Raw genomic sequence first — 17413 nt, 5'->3', positions numbered from 1 at the left:
GTGTCACCATTTATCAAGGCCCAGAGGCCACTCAAGGATAAGGGTTAATAGGTATACATTAGTCATTGTGATTTTAGCATAGTAAACAGTGGGAATTTTGTGACTTGGATTACTTAGGGGGACGATTCAATTAGAACTTGTTCACATTGGACTTTTTCTTTTTTTTTCTTTTTTTTCATAGGTATCAACAAGGCCAAGAGGCCACTCAAGGATAAGGGTTAATAGGTATACATTAGTCATTGTGATTTTAGCATAGTAAACAGTGGGAATTTTGTAACTTGGATTACTTAGGGGGACGATTCAATTAGAACTTGTTCACATTGGACTTTTTCTTTTTTTTTTTTTCCATAGGTATAAACACATTATCAAGGCCAAGAGGCCACTCAAGGATAAGGGTTAAAGAGTGTACAGTAGAAATTGGACAATATAGTAATCATTAGTAATGAAAATTTGTTAAATTTAATAACTTATATGGAACGGTTCATCAAGAACTTATTTACGTTAGACTTGAACACAACTATATTGTAGTCAGCCGGAAAGCAGGAAAATGGAAGACAATTCCACAGGCGTGCAGTTCTAATAAAAAAGCTTTGTTCATGGAATCTACGTTTAGGTTTAGGCACAGATAAAGAGTGGGGGGAATTATTGATAGTGTTTACAGAAAGACGAGTGTTTCTTGTGAAAGTTTTGCGAGGGGGGACCATAGATTGAAGCTCAGTCGAACACTTTCCATGAAAATAACGATACATCAGAGACAAACTCGCAACATCTCTTCTGTGAGATAGAGGTTGCAAGAAAGAGAAAAGGACATTTCCTACGAGGCTACTAAGTCTATTTTGAACTCTATCAAGGCAGGACAAGTCCTTTCTAGCAGCTCCTGCCCAGATGTGGCAACAGTATTCCATCCTTGGACGTACCTGGCTCTTATATAGATAGAGAATTGCATCAGCAGTGAGATATCTACTGGATCGATAGAAAGATCCCACCATTTTTCCAGCGGCCTTGGCAACAGATTTGATGTATGTGTTCCATTTAAGATCAGGAGTAATGGTCAAGCCCAGAAGCTTGTCAAAACTTGAGGCCTCCTGAAGACGAGAGCCATTCATTTCAATTGATGCCGGATGAGGATCAGAATGTTGATGATGTAAAGAGAGAAGCTTGGTTTTAGATGCATTAAAAGTAACCAGCCACTCCTTTCCCCATTGTACTACATGCTCAAGGTCAGAAGAGAGAGAATTGGAGAGAACTTCGTCGTTTACTGTCTTAGATGTGCTACCATAAATGGTAGTGTCGTCAGCATAAATGTCTACAAATGATGTAAGGATGTGATTTGGAAGATCATTAATGTAGATCAGGAAAAGAGTTGGGCCCAGGATGGATCCCTGAGGGACACCGGCATTAATACTGTGAGCTTCTGATTTTTGCCCCTCAACTACTACTCTTATGAACCTATCAGAAAGAAATGATTTAATAATTGAGAAGACGTTTCCAGCAATACCATAGCTAGAGATCTTATGAAGTAAACCTTTATGCCATACCCTATCAAAGGCCTTAGATATGTCAAGAGCAATTGCCCTAGAAAGGTTGCCTCCGTTGAGAGATTTGCTAATCCTATGAGATATAACTGTAAGCACATCTGCTGTAGATCTAGCAGAACGGAAACCATATTGAGTGTCACTAAGAAGGTTATTTTTTGTTGAGATGGTTGATTACTTCTGTATTTAACACAGATTCCAGCAACTTACTCATGACGCACAGGAGACTTATTGGCCTGTACTGAGAGGGGGATGAGCGATCACCTGAATTCTTAAATACAGGGCATACTGATGAAATTTTCCAGGGAGATGGGAAACTATTCTCCTTAAGACAACGTTTAAATAGTTTTGTAAGTATGGGCACTAGTTCAGGTTGAAGTTTTTTGAGTACTATAGTTGGAATACCGTCCGGGCCAGTTGCTTTACTGGAATCAAGGTTTTTGATTAGCTTGGCAACATCACGTACAGATATACGTATATCACATAGTGTGTTTTTAGATACAGGAGGAAATATTGGGGGTTGGTGGCCTTGATCGCAAAAGGTAGAATTAGCTGCAAAGTTCTTGACAAAGAGTTTGGCTTTGTCTGATGCTGACGAGATTACCTCAGGTCCATTGATGATAGTTGGGATAGAGCACACCCTTCTGTTCAGAATTCTGTTTGCTATTTGCCAAAACTGGTGGGAACCAAGCCGCTGCTCAGCTACTTTGGACTTAACAGATTGAGCATACAGCTATCTTGCGCTCTTTATCACTTTCTTACAATGGTTGCTGGCAGTCCTGAAAGCGGCTTTAGTTTCCATACATTTATTACGTTGGAAACAGTGGAAAAAGTGATTTCTGTGCGCAATGGCAGCAGCACATTCTGGAGAGAACCATGGCTGGCTGTTAGGTTTTTGCTGAAACTTTTTCGAGGGTATGAAACGATCAATACCTACAATTAACCATTCCGTCAGGTCTAATACTATAGAGGACACATCCTTTTTAAATATGGAATGCAGAGGTAGATCAGTTATAAATGTACGGAAGCTATCCCAGTCAGCCTTAGTGTATCGATATACTGTACGATGGAGAGGTACGTCTGGGGACTTATTACATTTCATTTTTATCTTAATTGATACAACAGAGTGGCCGAAAGATCCAAGAGGCGACAGAACAGAAACTGAACATAGTTCAGGGTAAGTTGTGAGAAAAAGGTCTAGTAGGCTCGCATACTGGCCGTCATTGTCGGGCACACGGGTGGGTTCCTGAACAATCTGAGTGAGGTTATAGGCAATGGAGAAATCATGACAGAACCTCCCCTCATCATTGGTCTTGTTTGAGTGGGTCAACCATTCGACGTTGTGAACATTGAAGTCTCCACATACGTGAATGTTAGCTGAAGGATAAGCAGATAGGACTTGGTCAATTTTCTCAGATATGCTTTGAAAGATAGTAACTCCGCTGTTGTGGGGGCGATAGAGAGTAAATAAAAATGCCATAGTGTGAGCTAAAGCAACCTGGAAGCACATGTAGGGTAAGTTAGGATCTTCCCTGGAGATGTCCCTACCATATGGAAAGCTATCTTTAATATAGGCACATATTCCATGCCCATGGCGATCTTGGGGGTCAGATTTAGAAGTTAAGTTAGAGTATCCTTTAATTGCAAACTCTTCTAGGGAAATAGCCTGTCCAATGCCAGTTTCACTTAAAAATAAAAGGTCTGGTTTAGTCTCCTGTAATTGGGTTTCAACCTCTGGAAGGTTAGAACGTAGACCCCTGATGTTGGAGAAGGAGACATGGTAGTAGGGGTCTAGGTTGGAAGTTGGAGAACCGGGTTTAATCGTGTATTTTTTCTTGAAACTTGTCATGATGAAATTTTGAAATTTGTGGACTAGGTCGTCAGATTTATTTAGAGCAGGACAGAGAGGGGAAATTAAGAGAGAAAAAGAAACGAAGAATTTTTTTTTTTATTTGTAGCTAATGATAAGGTAAAGCCGTAACAATTACCCACTAGTATGGCATCGAGAGGCACCACTAGAAGCTACTGCATGATCCAGAATCCATTCACCAAATGGCAATACAGCAGCCCCAGTACTTTGCACCTGCTGATAGGACAGCCTCCTTAGTGGTTAATCCAAGGTTCGGGTCCCTGACTATCAGGCGAATAACGTCAGCCCAGACAAAACGTTTACCTCCAGCACCCTTACTAGTGACATGGCTACAAAGATAGACATAGAAACAGAAAATTTCCGCCATCTCAGCCAACTGTTCGCACAAAATACTGCCAACCTAGAAAACAGCTTTTTCTTCTCCCTTTGTCAGAAAAATCACTCATTAAAAAATGAGGACTGAGGGACAAATAAGAAGAAGCGAGAGTAACAGGAGCTGCTGATAACGCATCCACAATGCGTTTTCTACTCTCCATTAAAAAAAAAAAAAAAAAATATTAAGTATTGTACTTAATAAAAGTCCAACAGACGTGTTTAAGGGAAAGTATGGTGATAGATTCCCCTCACACGAACTAAAAATGAGTACAATTCGTAATCTATTTTTGCAATCAACTCGGTAGATAAATAAACATTTATGTACGAGAAAAAAAAAAAAAAAAAGCTAGCATTTAATAAAACAGAAATACACAAATTAAATACTGAAATAAAATGGAGTTATTAATATTTTAAATCTAAAATAAAAAGCATGATTAAAATTGAAATCACTTATCTCAACAAAAACAATTCCGTCTCCAAATTGCAAACTGTAGTGAAAGAAATTGAGTTAGCAGCGTTCAAAACATTTTTTTTTTTTAAATTAACCGTTAAAAGAAAATCGTGATTTTATTCTGAACTTAAGCTAGTCACGTTTTAAGAAGCTTACGATATAAAAGAAAAGGCGGAGGGAGGGGGGGGTTCCGAAAGTAAGTTGGTGACGTTATAAGTAATTTCGGGATAAGATGGAAGCTGGTATTGGACGAGAAAAAAAGCTGTTGTTTAAAAAGATCTCACTCATTCCATGCCATAAACGCTATATATACTTTGAATGCTAACGGCTTTTTCTTGTTCGAAAATAGAACAAAAACATCCATTTTACATTGCAAACACAAGTATATTTTCAAATATTTTACTGGTATTTTATTTCTTTAACTCAATCATCCCAAGGAAGTCTTTAAATAAAGATGAAACGTTGATGGATATATAATTTTGGTTTGTTTTATTTTTATCTCGCCATCACGTTGGAATATATTTTCCATAATTTTCAATCATATATATATATATATATATGTATATATATGTGTGTGTGTGTGTGTGTGTGTGTGTGTGTGTGTGTGTGTGCATGTGCGTGTGCGTGTGTGCATACTATCCATTTGTTTTTGTTTGCAATATTTTTGAATGAATTCAATTATTTATACAAAAGAGCATTTATATGTTTTTTAATTAGGAATAATTTTTCCTTCACTAATGTGAACATATATGTGCATATTTTTAATCATTCATGGACATGTTTCAACATATTTCATCGTTATATGACTCATCAGCTTGGCTGAACCTAGCAAGATTCCAAACTGACCTCCATGTATGTATATATATATGTGTGTGTGTGTGTGTGTGTGTGTGTGTGTGTGTGTGTGTGTGTGTGTCGGCAGCATTTTTTCATTCAGACAGACATTGTTAAAAACAACCTGACAACAAAATAATTGCCTTTCTTGATGTCGAAAGTTTAATCACAAATGTTTCCGTCAAAATAATTTTAGATATAATCCTCGACAACACATACAAAATCTCATCTCTCCCTCCTTCTAAGATTAACCAAAAGATACTTAAAAAATTACTTCTAGTGTGCACCACTGGAGTGCCTTTTTACGACCACAAGGGTAATATCTACACAAAATAGATGGAATATCCATGGGTTCTGACCTCGGACCCATCTTCAGTGAGGTCTACTTAAGTCACCTCGAAAACTTGATACTTAACAACGCCATTAAACCCTCTACGGTATGTAGACGATATTCTCCTCCTAGTTAATGACAACCAACAAATTCTTGCACTTAAGGACCTTCTCCACGATAACTCTGTACACAAATTCACTGTATAATTAATTCTCCAAGATAACAAATTCACTGTATAATTAAATGTTAATAACAAAATTCCTTTGCTTGACGTTCTTATTGACACTTCCAATAACACTTTTAGCACTTCCAATTACAAAAAATCTACTTTCTATAATTTTTGCCTTCTAAATTTCGAAAGCAAATGCCTTCATTACAAAATAGCCATCATCAAAAACCTCGCTACCCGAGCAAAACTTATCTCTTCCAACAAAAGAATACTACTAATGAAACTAAAAAATATTAAGCAAGTCCTCATCAACAACAGTTTCCCAAATTGTTGACCAACGCATAAAATCCATGCTTCATGCACCCCCACTAACAGCAGTACTCAACAGCACCATAAATCCAATACAATTAACCTATTCTACTGCACTCAAATGCATCCGGGCTTAAAGTTATAAGAAATCATGGTAAAAAACATTATTCATAAATGCATTTCCTCTGTAGACAACTGTTATATCGTGGGATGCGTTAGATCAATATAACATAAAATATCTTACCGCAGGGAGTCCAACCTCATAAGGAAAGAAACGTAACACTTACAAACAAATAAAGAACTATTCACTGTTACATAACGATACACGTTTATTAAGAGATACACACACACACTTAACTACAATTCAAACATAATAGATAAAAGTTAGAAGTCCAAATATGAAAAATGGATGAACGGGGATGACGTTCATCTTGCCATTTACAAAGTCACTCTGTTTTCTCCCCACTGTCCACTTCCGGTCGTTCAGCTCGCGAGAAATTAAAGTTTAGGGCTACAGACAAAGGGAGGTGATTTGCCCAAAGAAGCAGGGTTACTCCCCTTTGCATTATAAATTTGTTCGATCCTAGCAACAAAAATAACATTAGATTCATCATTTACTATAAATAAATGTAAAACCCAAAACTTATTAAAAACAATCCCTCTCCTCTAATAAAACCACTAGAACGGACCAACATGATCATCAATTCAAATTCCCCTTGGGAGAATGTAACTCCTATAGCAACAATGTAACTAATAGTTATGTCGGCCATAAGACCACCACATTATCATGCCATCTCACTTGCCATAATGTTGAAACTAGTGCCATCTTCCAACATTTGCACAAAGCATCACTACCCCCGATGGAATTTTATAGAAATTTTGGTTAACAACACAAAAATACTACTGCACGAAACGAATGTAAATAAGCTTAAAATCCTTGAATCTATTTATATCAAAATGCAAAAATCTACTCTTAATCAAATCGCATTTCAAAACAGCACCAACATACTCAAATGCCTAACCTCCTCCCTCCCCCCATACACGATCCGTTCCACTTACTGACTCCAGAACTGGTACACCCTATTCTCTTCCCCATGACACTAACCCCCCTCTGCTGCTAGCAATCCTAATGACCTTCGCTCACACCCCAACTACTATATAAAACCTTCTTACAATTCCTTTCACAGCCTAACACAAAATTTCCTGATAATATGTAGATGCCTACATGAAAAGTAAAACCACGGACACTTTGAAAATGCTTGGACCATACATCCATACTTTCGATATATATACAAAAAAGATAATACAGAAAATTGAAAACATAAACAGGTATAACTAAACAGACGCTCTCTTTAACAATGTCTGTCTGAATATATGCATGCATACATATATATATATATATATATATATATATATATATATTTTAAAACACTCTTTATTGCCAACTGGAAAGCAGTCATTAGCATGTTTACTTTTTTTTATATTTGATTTTGATTGGCTTCTCCTTGATGGTAAATATACACCAAAATCGCTACCCTTGCTTAGTTAACAATACAATAAAGAAAAAATGCAAGTCTTTGGAGGCTTTTGTAAAAACAAATAATTTTTTAACTGTTTTTTGATATATATAGATTATATTCAACTGAGTTTTGTTGATGCATACATCTGTTGTTATCAATATGAAAACCTTTATATAAAAAAGGTATTTGAAAACAAATAACTAAAACAAATCTATTGGATGAGATAATTTATTACTTTTATTATGCAAAACCAAAATATAACGACATACATTCTAATGGGAAATTTGGACTTACTTTTTCTTCAATGTTTGAAAAAATAATGGAGGTGACAGTTATTTTTAAGATGATTGATCGCAGATTTGATCTTATTTTTTTATTTTGTATTTTTAATTTCCAAAAAAAATGATTGATCACATTTATAAGTATTGTTACAGAGGAACATTTTCTTTTGTACAAAATATACAATCTGGAAACAGGCTTCTTAAGGTTTTTATAAAATTCCAATAATCTTTCATATCCCATTCTAAAAGGCAATGAAAGGGTAACATGATTTCAACAAATACATTGGTCCCAGCTTTTAATGGTTCTATTTTAGTGTGAGGCTAAACTGAAAATTCCAATGAAATATAAACAATGTTTTGAATATTTGGCACTCGTCCAAAATTTCCTTCGTAAAAAACAAAAATAAAGGAAAATCTTTTTGATGTTCGTAACCATGATGGACAGAAAATATTGTACACCCAAAATCACGTTAATAGATCAAATAGTTTTCTTTTTAATAAAGAAAGCCATTTTTAAGCAGATTTGAATTTTTTGAATACCCTCCTTCTCAGTGTAAAGAATGGCTTTCTAGAATCTCGATTTAGAGTTATCTCTCTTGTTCCTTCAGACTGTTTTCAAGATGGTGTCGCAAGATCGTCACTTATTTAGCCATAAAATTTGATTTTTTGATTTAAAAATAAAACTATTTGATCAATTTACATGATTTTTTGGTGTACGATATTTCTTTGCATCACAGGTACGTACAACATAGAGTTGTATTTATTTTTCATAGCAAAAACTTTAGATAAAAAACATTTTAATACTTTCCTAAAAAGATCATCCTTATCAAAGGTTTACATGAAAATTCTTCATGAACTCCATTTAGTCCATGAATGGATAATTGAATAAAAAAGATGTTCACAATATCATTTTTTTTATGCATTAGATGTTCAGGTAGGTGAAGTAATATTCCTTAACTTAAGAGTTACCTACTTTGATCAACTCCCACCTCCGCCCCTATTAATTCATTCTTATTTTGACATTCATCTTGCTCGTATTATTTAGATTTAAGATATTTTATTCATAAGAAAATAAAATCAGTAAAAGCCACTTTAATTTTTCCAGCAGTTTTTTTTTTTTTTTACTTGGGTGTCAACGCCTGAAAGCCACTCTAGGATAAGGGTTAATAGGTAGACGGTGACACAATGACAATGGTAAAACTTGGATGGGGATTAATTATATACGATGACAGCTCAGCAAGAATTTAATTACATTTGATTTGAAAAGGACAAAATAAAATACACTTTGTTCATGAAATTTCCATTTAGTTTTAGGCACTGATAATTTTCATAGAATTGAAATGTGTTTTTCCTTTACAAATTGAGATCTCAAATCGATTTCTTTTGCTCTGACAGTTTTATTGTGATTCGAAGTTTCTTTGATGTATGGAAGAAGAAAATCCATTCATTTAGAAACGTTTTTAACATATTCATTTATAAATACTCGATTTTATTTTTTATTTTTCATATTGAAACAATACGAGTCCACATTTTTTCCCATCCAGAGAATTTCTGTTTAAATCATTAGACAGATGTGAGTTAAACAATGCTTTGGCAAAAAAAAAAAAAAAAATGCTTAAATCTCTATTTTTTTATTTGCTATCTGGCGGAAGATTATCTTTCTTTCTCATGATTGGAGTTTTTAGAAAAGCAAGTCCCACCTTTCCACTAAAAACAAATATGGAAAATTGGTTTATAACGTCAATGAATTAAACTGAGTGACTTTTGCAGAATTCGGCCAATTTTTAGCAGAATTTTTTTTAATCAGCTCAGAAAACAGCAATTCTTCCCTCTTTGTCAGTAACATTGCTCATGGAATGTAAGAACTAAACGACAAAATAAGGGAAGCATAACTTACGAGGAAGCCGAAAGTAAAGATCCATTTTCTTCTCTCCTTAAAGTTTTACGTTTTTTATTTTTTCTTATGCTATCTGCCTAAAGGTTATTTCTTTCTCTCTTTATTTTTTTCATGTTTAGAAAAACAAAGCTTCCTCTCCTTTCAAAAAAAAAAAAAAAAAAAAAAAAATCTTAATTGACCAATCAGTTCATTCCATCTGATGATTAATAAATTTGTTTTAACCAAGATTTTAATTTCCCTAAACATTTTTTTTCAAATTATTTTCAATGTTTTTGCTACTTATTACAAGTTTTTAGTTCTTTTTTATGCTATTCATTTTTTCCAAAAACACATACAGGTGGGATCATTTTTTTTTATCATTGGATCACTCACATTCATGATTAAAAAAAAAAGGGTCTATTAAACATTTTTTTTTCAAATTATTTTCAAAAATAATTTTTAAATGAAATTCTTGTGATAATGAATTTTAATTTAATATTTTATGATCATGATGTTGCGATATGAAATCTGTATTATAATTGTCAAAATGTGATGAAATATTTATAATAAATCCATTAATGTAAATAATTCATAAAATTTATAAACTGAAACTTGACTCCTGATTTTCATTTTTTTTTAACTCTTGTGCCGTAACTTATCGAAGCGAAAAGCTACTCAAGGATAAACTATAATGAGAATGTATATCTAGGCTGTGGAGAAGTTTTGTTACCAATGAAGCACAGGGAGGAGCAAGTGCTAATAATGTTGCAAGAATTAAGATTGGATGAAGTTCATGGAATTGTTTTCATTAATAACCAGCAGAGTGTTATCACTGTTGAGCAAGAGAAGAGTCTACCAAGTATGTGAATGCAGTGTGATGATGTATAGAAATGAAAACTGGTTATTGAGGGTAGAGGACATGTGTTGCATGGATTCAGAAATAATAAAATCATTATGTACATTTACATACAACAAGAACTTGAATTACAGGGTGGAATAATAAAATTGTAGCCCTATAAGAGACGACATGATTCCACTTCCGTTTGATGAAAACCGTTTTTCTTTTTTGTTACAGACCATCTACTAGTTGGCCCATTATGTACAAATTCTAAGAGTGACAGAAGCCGTCTGTCATGTCTGAAAGTGACACAATCTTCAATGAGCGAGATTAGATACGATGTTGTATAGCATGCTCTTTACTGATCCAAGTTATGGCAACAGGACCATTGTCAGCACCCTCAAAATACATCACTGGATTGTTATGAATAACAGGGATGAGCCCAGCGTGATGAAAACAGTTTCCGGTCATGGTTATGGTCTTTGGTGTGGCTTTAAGTGAGGGTCACATCATACCACCTCACATCGTCGAAGTCAACACCAAAATATATGTGGATGTGCTGAAGAGTGTGGAGACCCTGGGTGTAGCAGCAGGACTTAGCATCGGCCCACAAGTTCAAAGAGACCCAGGCTTGCTTCAGAATGAGGGCTACAACTTTGCACTCTTCTCTCACTGGCCCAACTCTTCCCTCGACCTGAACCCCCTGGACTTTGTTTGGTCATAAGTCGAGAACATCACCAACATGACCTCCCACAACATTAAAGCCAGCCTGATCGCTGCCATCCACCGAGCTCCCACCAGCGCTTATGGAGAAAGCTATGCTCCTAGTTTAGGACCCTGTTGAGGTGGCGATTGAGACTGAAGGCGGCCACGTTGAATAGATGGCAGCTCTACTTTATAATCATGTTTCCCGAATTGATTTTCTCAAAAGTTTTAAAATAAAGCTGTAGTGTTTTCTTAAGGGCAACACTTATCGTTCCATCCTGTACTTTGGAAGGATTTATTAAAAAATAAAGAAACTCTGCATAAAATGATAAAGGTTTTCTCTTAATAATTGTAAACATTTACTTTTAAACTAAATTTCTTGTTGGTCATAATGAAAAGTATTACATTGAAAAATGTAAAAGCCCTCCCCACTCATCTTCTTAAATAAACATTAGATCCTTTTTATTATAAACAGAAAAGCCCTGCCTCTAATCTTCCTAAATGAAGAAAAAGAAAAACAAACTTTGATTTTATTTATACATTTTATTGGAATTCTTTGAGATGAGTAATGTTTAAATATTTGCGGACTTATCCTCATTTTCATAGTTGTTTCACCACGTTTTGGCCAGCTATTGCTCTGGCCTTCTTCAGGTGGCTAGGTGATAGGAACGCCGAGTCTTAACTGTATGTTCAGTAATTACTGCCTTCCATAGTTGTCTCATCACGTTTTGTCCAACTAATCATCTGGCTTGCTTTGGGTAGGATTAAAACCGCTATCTTCAGACAATGCTCACCTGGAACTGTAGAGATTCAATGCCTCTATCCACTGCATCACAAATGGAACAAGAGGTTACCTACGCACATCATCTATGAGTAAATTCCATCTCAATTAGGATAACAGTGAAATTTATACTGGTTTAGTGGATACGAGGACAGAAGTTTCTGTAATAAATAAATTCAATGCACTTCGATAGGAAACTGAATTATGAGAGAAAGTAATTTAAAAACAGCTAATGGGTCTCCATAAATTGTGAAAGGTCTCTCCCGATTAAGGCAAAGAATAGGAAGTCAGTCCACCCATCATGACTTCTTTGTTATAAAGAATTTCAACAGAAGTATAATACTAGGCCGTGATTGGCTTAGATAAAATGGGGTGAGAATGTACTTTGATCTAGGAGCAATAAGGTTTGGAAATGAAAACATAGCGTTAGAGGAGGATGTTAATTTTTCAGCAGTACTTAGACTAGAAAACAAAATAACATTAAAACCTCAGCACTCGCATACATGCATGGCTCGTGCCTGTTTTAGTCAAGGATTGGAATATGAGACAGAAAACTAAGGAGATTTGTTTCAGTGGCTAATGCGGTGGTAACAATGGGTCTAGTAAGTTTTCGCTGCTCATAATGAATCAAACGGTTACTTGAAAAAAAAAAAAAAAAAGTGTTGTCAAGGAGCTCGATGTAGAACGGCTGGTAATATTACTGATATGACCATGCCAGATAAACAAAAGAATAAGATCTCTGATGAAAATTTGAAAGGAATAAAAGTACCTGAGGAATTCAAGTTAGAGATTGATAGATTGCTGAAGAAGAATAGGGATTTGTTCGTTGCATATGACAGACTTGAACAGAATCAATACGGTAGGGATGGGTATTGATACAGGAATGCTTGAGCCATATGAAAATGTCCATATCAAACACCACTTACACAAAGGAAAATGGTAGATTCAGCAGATGAAATGATGCAAGGATAATTGAAAGATCAAACAGCCTGTGGAGTATTAGTGGAAAAAAGATGGTAATAAAAGATTCTGTGTAGACTTTAGAGCATTAAATAAAGCAAAAATAAAGTAAAAGAAGTATGCCTGAACATTAGAAGTTATTGATATTTTAGCGTAGTTTCAGAAAACTTCTCAAAATTAGATTTAGAGTTAGGTTATTGAAAGGTGAAACTGAATGAGAACGATAAACAAAACTGCATTCATTTGCTTCTGAGGTTTATTTCACTTTAATGTGATGCTGTTCGGTTTCACAAACACCTCTTGGTCTTCCAGAAATTGATGTCCATAGTTTTACAGGAAAAGAATTCGCCTTATGTATTTGGATGATATATTAATATTCTCCAATACAATGCCAGACCATTTTTTTTTTTTTTAGAAAGTTAGTGAGAAAGATACACAGCCAGAGCTGGACAAAGTCAAATCTATAAAATTGATCTCGACTCCAATCACTGGGAGACAAGGGATGGCCTTCATTGATTTGACTTCATACTATCGGCGATTTATAAAAAAAAAAATTTTCTGATATCACTAAGCCGTTAGTTCATTTGGTAATACTGGCTTATCCCAATCTAGATAAGGTCTACAGACTATATGGATGCTTCCGATCATTCTATCGGGGCATGTCTGTCAGAAATGGTTTATAATCAGGGAGAGGGTAAAAAAGGTAGAAAAACCAATTTACTTTTTATCCTATAAGCCGAGTAATATCCAGACGAGATAGTCAATGATAGAAAGGAAGGATATGCAATACACTGCTCTTAATAAATTAAATCACGACTTCCATAGTGAAACGTTCACCATCTATGTGTATCATAGACTCCTAGAATATTTATTGAAGTCACAAAATAGAATAAAAACAAATGTGGGCTTTAAGTATGGATGGCTATAATTGCACCATAAAGTAAAGGACAATGTTTGTGTAAATCTCTTGTTACCTGCTGTCGATTTGTCAGAACAATGACGATCCTCCATTAGAGATAGACAATAGGATTTGCATAGCAAGTGCAATAAACTCGAATCTCAAGCCAAGAAGTTAATTTTTTTTTTTTTTATGGGTTGTTGACAATGCATATGATATTGAATACAAAGAAAATATTTCAAAGCAAAGCCTAAAAAAACATGGATTACATAGAAAAATGCGAGCATGAAAAGTAATATAGTTAAGATTAAAGTCAGAAAAGTAAAAGGACTCCTTAAAACTAGAAAAGAAAAAGACGAAATATTCTAGTAAAAATATAAACTTAAAATATTGTAGCATTAAGAATTTATAAATAATGTTAAATTTTTTTTTTTAAATTCAATTTGATCAGTAGGGTAACCACTAATAAGATAAGACCTGTTTTTAATTGTTTAAAATTTGATGGTGAATACTCAAAGCAAGTTATCCTGGCATGAATCAGTCAAACACTACCATGTTTGAATGTAAGTGTTAGTTCTAAATGAATAAAACTGCTTTAAAGGTTTGACCACTCACTCATTTTGTGACCAAATTTTAAACAATTTTTTTTTTTTTTTTTTTTTTTTTTTTTTTACAGTTCATAGGTCACCTTCTCAGCTGTTTTGAAATAAAATTTAATTTTCGTTCATTAAGACAAAAGTTATAAAATTACTTGTGTTCAAAAGTCTTTAGAATAAGTAAGGAACATTTCTTCTGATTGACTGTTGGTTACCATAGCAACTTTTGTTGTTGACATCTTAAATCATAGCGGGAATGTCACTCGCATGCCATCTTATTTGGAGATAGTTAAAAGTGATGCTCTTTGTCGTGCTAGGGCTGATATCTTTCGCTTATGATATCACCCGTTAATTCTGTTTATTTAATTATGTCTTATTTGATTTTTTTTATTTAGTCAATTTAAGTTGACGGTTTTTTATGGATTGTTGACAATGCATATGATAGTGAACCCCAAAACGGAAAATATTTCAAAGCAAAGCCTAGAAAAATCATGGATTACATAGAAAAATGTAAGCATGAAAAGTAATATGGTTATAGCAAACTAAAAGGACTATTTGTTAAAACTGGAAAAAAGATCTTATTCTAGTAGTAAAATAAATAAATTTATAACTTATGAGGACAAAAAATAGATTGTTTTTTTTTTCATGAAGACATTTGCTTTGTACATTGATATTTGGCTTTAATGGCCATTTATTTTAAACTAGTATGGGTACCTAGCATTGCCCGGTTCAACATAAAGTTCCGTTTTGAACACACCTATACTAAGGATATTAATCATTCGTGGGTAACATTGCCCCCCTCCCCACGCAAAAATTTCAAAAATAAAAAGATAAAAACATGTAATCGCCCAAAATACGTGGTACCCTCTCCACCAGGCGAGATTCTAACGATAGTAAAAATCATTTATGGGCGTCCAAAATGGCTACCCTTAAAAATATGCGAAGGGAATGCGGCATTATATCGGAGCACACTTACACATTTCCTTTACCCTATCTTCTCCCTCTTTGCTGTCGATGGCCGTCCAGTCGACCGAAGTAAAAGATTCCTAAGGAAATATCCTTATCTCAAGAAAGTTCTTTCGCCGGCAATGAACAGCCGTTAAACAAAAATAAAATACAGATATTAATAAAATAAAATAAATAAAATCTTGTACTTACACCTAAGAATTTGTGGTGAAAAAAGTAAAACATCTTTTCTTGAAAACTTTTTGTTGATAAATATTTTGCAAAATATATAAAATAAAAAATATTTTCAGTCCTTTAAAAGGAAGGTTTGTGATTTTGGATTATTTACATTTGTATTTTTTTTTTCGGTTTGTTTTTAAAACATCTGTTACAACGCTCAGCTTAAACTAATGATTACCGGTCTCACCCAATCCATGCTTGACGGGAATTCCCGAGAATCTGCGTCAAATTATGTATCCAATATTTAAAAATAAAGCAAAAAATTTCTGTCTGCAGAAAATTTTCATGCTAGAAACGTCTTGCGATTACGAAATTAATTTATTTGGGAAGAGTTTGTTTTATCTTTCGAACTTCGAAACAAAAAAAAATAAAAAAGTAAAATAAAAAATAAAAACTATGTCGGAAGTAATAATTCCAAATAATTTAATTAAATTATCAATATAATTGTTATTTAGAGTTGATAATTGGCATTTGCATGTATGTGCATGTTGCCATGACAACATGGCGGTTGCATGCATGCTCATATATGTGCATGCGGGTGTGTTGCTATAGAAACCAGACGCAAGATTTGATGTAAATGGCAATTTTCGTATATACAATGTCTTTTTGGGGTAGTTTCATATAATTTTATTTTTTGTAAATGTTTACTTAAAAAAAAAAGAAATTAACATCCCAACATTTGTCTGTCATTTGATGCTGAATTTAAAATGATTGGAATCATAGTTTATCAACAGTTTTGATTAGGCAATCAAAACTGTTCCTAGTGTCCACACACATTTTTGCTTTTATAGATAGACTAGCGAGGAGTACCCGGCGTTGCCCGGGTGTTTGGAGGTGTGTATGTGTGGGGGGGGGGGAGGAATAAAAAAGTAAGTATGAGAATCGAACCGGAACCGTTGAGGCAAAGTTGTGAAAGTGAAAAAAAAAAGTGCGATGTTAACCATTGCCCCACCGTGACATGTTTACGGAAACACGTTTGAATTTATTTAATTACTTGGATTTAACAGGTGCTCGTTTCAATGAGTTAATGAGGTAAAGTTTGACTGCAGGATTTCATTTACTGCTGAATGCTCCCCCCCCCCCCCACCAAGATGTTATAGGAAAAAGACTAACCCACATGTGGCGACAAATATTGAATATTTATCTTCCCGAAATCAAGCAAATTAAATAGACAGGCGAGCTTCGTTAACTGTGAGATATTACGAACACGCATGCATACATTTTCGCTTTTATATTTATAGATTATATTCTTTAGAACCATGTGAGTCACTTTCCAAATGGTGTTACCAAGATGCTGAAAAATCGATTTTATATTGAGAACTGGTGTATGACAAGTAATTCTTCTGATGAAATAATCAGCCAAGGCAGTGCCTCGTCTGCAGAAAGAATTTCCAACTGAGGTCATGCAATTCTAATAAGGATCGACGAGATATAATTAAGGATGACAGAATTGTGCAGCATGTAAATATGTTTTATTTAAAAAAACAAAAAAAAAAAAAAAAAATTTAAAAAAAAAACTTTCTTATAAACGTGGGTTTAACATTATCACTATTGCTAATAGTTCAGTTGTAAAAAGCCAAAGAGATATTTTGGCACAAACAGAAAAATATTTGACCCATTGTCACTTTGCACTCCTGTCATGGTTAACAATTCTTCTCCAAAGATCGTGGTTGTTCAAATTGAGTTAGGATGATAAAGTACCAGCTGACATAACGATCTGATTGCCATCTGAGATTGCATTTATTCTGTGATGCATCACAAATATGGCTTTGTTGTTTATGGTGTGCAGAATGGGAAATTCTATTTTCTAAAGTAATTTTAATGAAAATGAAAACATTACCTACGATGGAGTTGCTTGCAATGTATACTAATTCAAGGCATTTATCATTTTAACGTCTT

The sequence above is a fragment of the Euprymna scolopes genome, chromosome 41 (assembly GCF_053919585.1).
Source record: "Euprymna scolopes isolate OS-2025 chromosome 41, ASM5391958v1, whole genome shotgun sequence".
NCBI lineage: Eukaryota > Metazoa > Mollusca > Cephalopoda > Sepiida > Sepiolidae > Euprymna > Euprymna scolopes.
Note: the sequence above shows the minus strand (reverse complement) of the source record.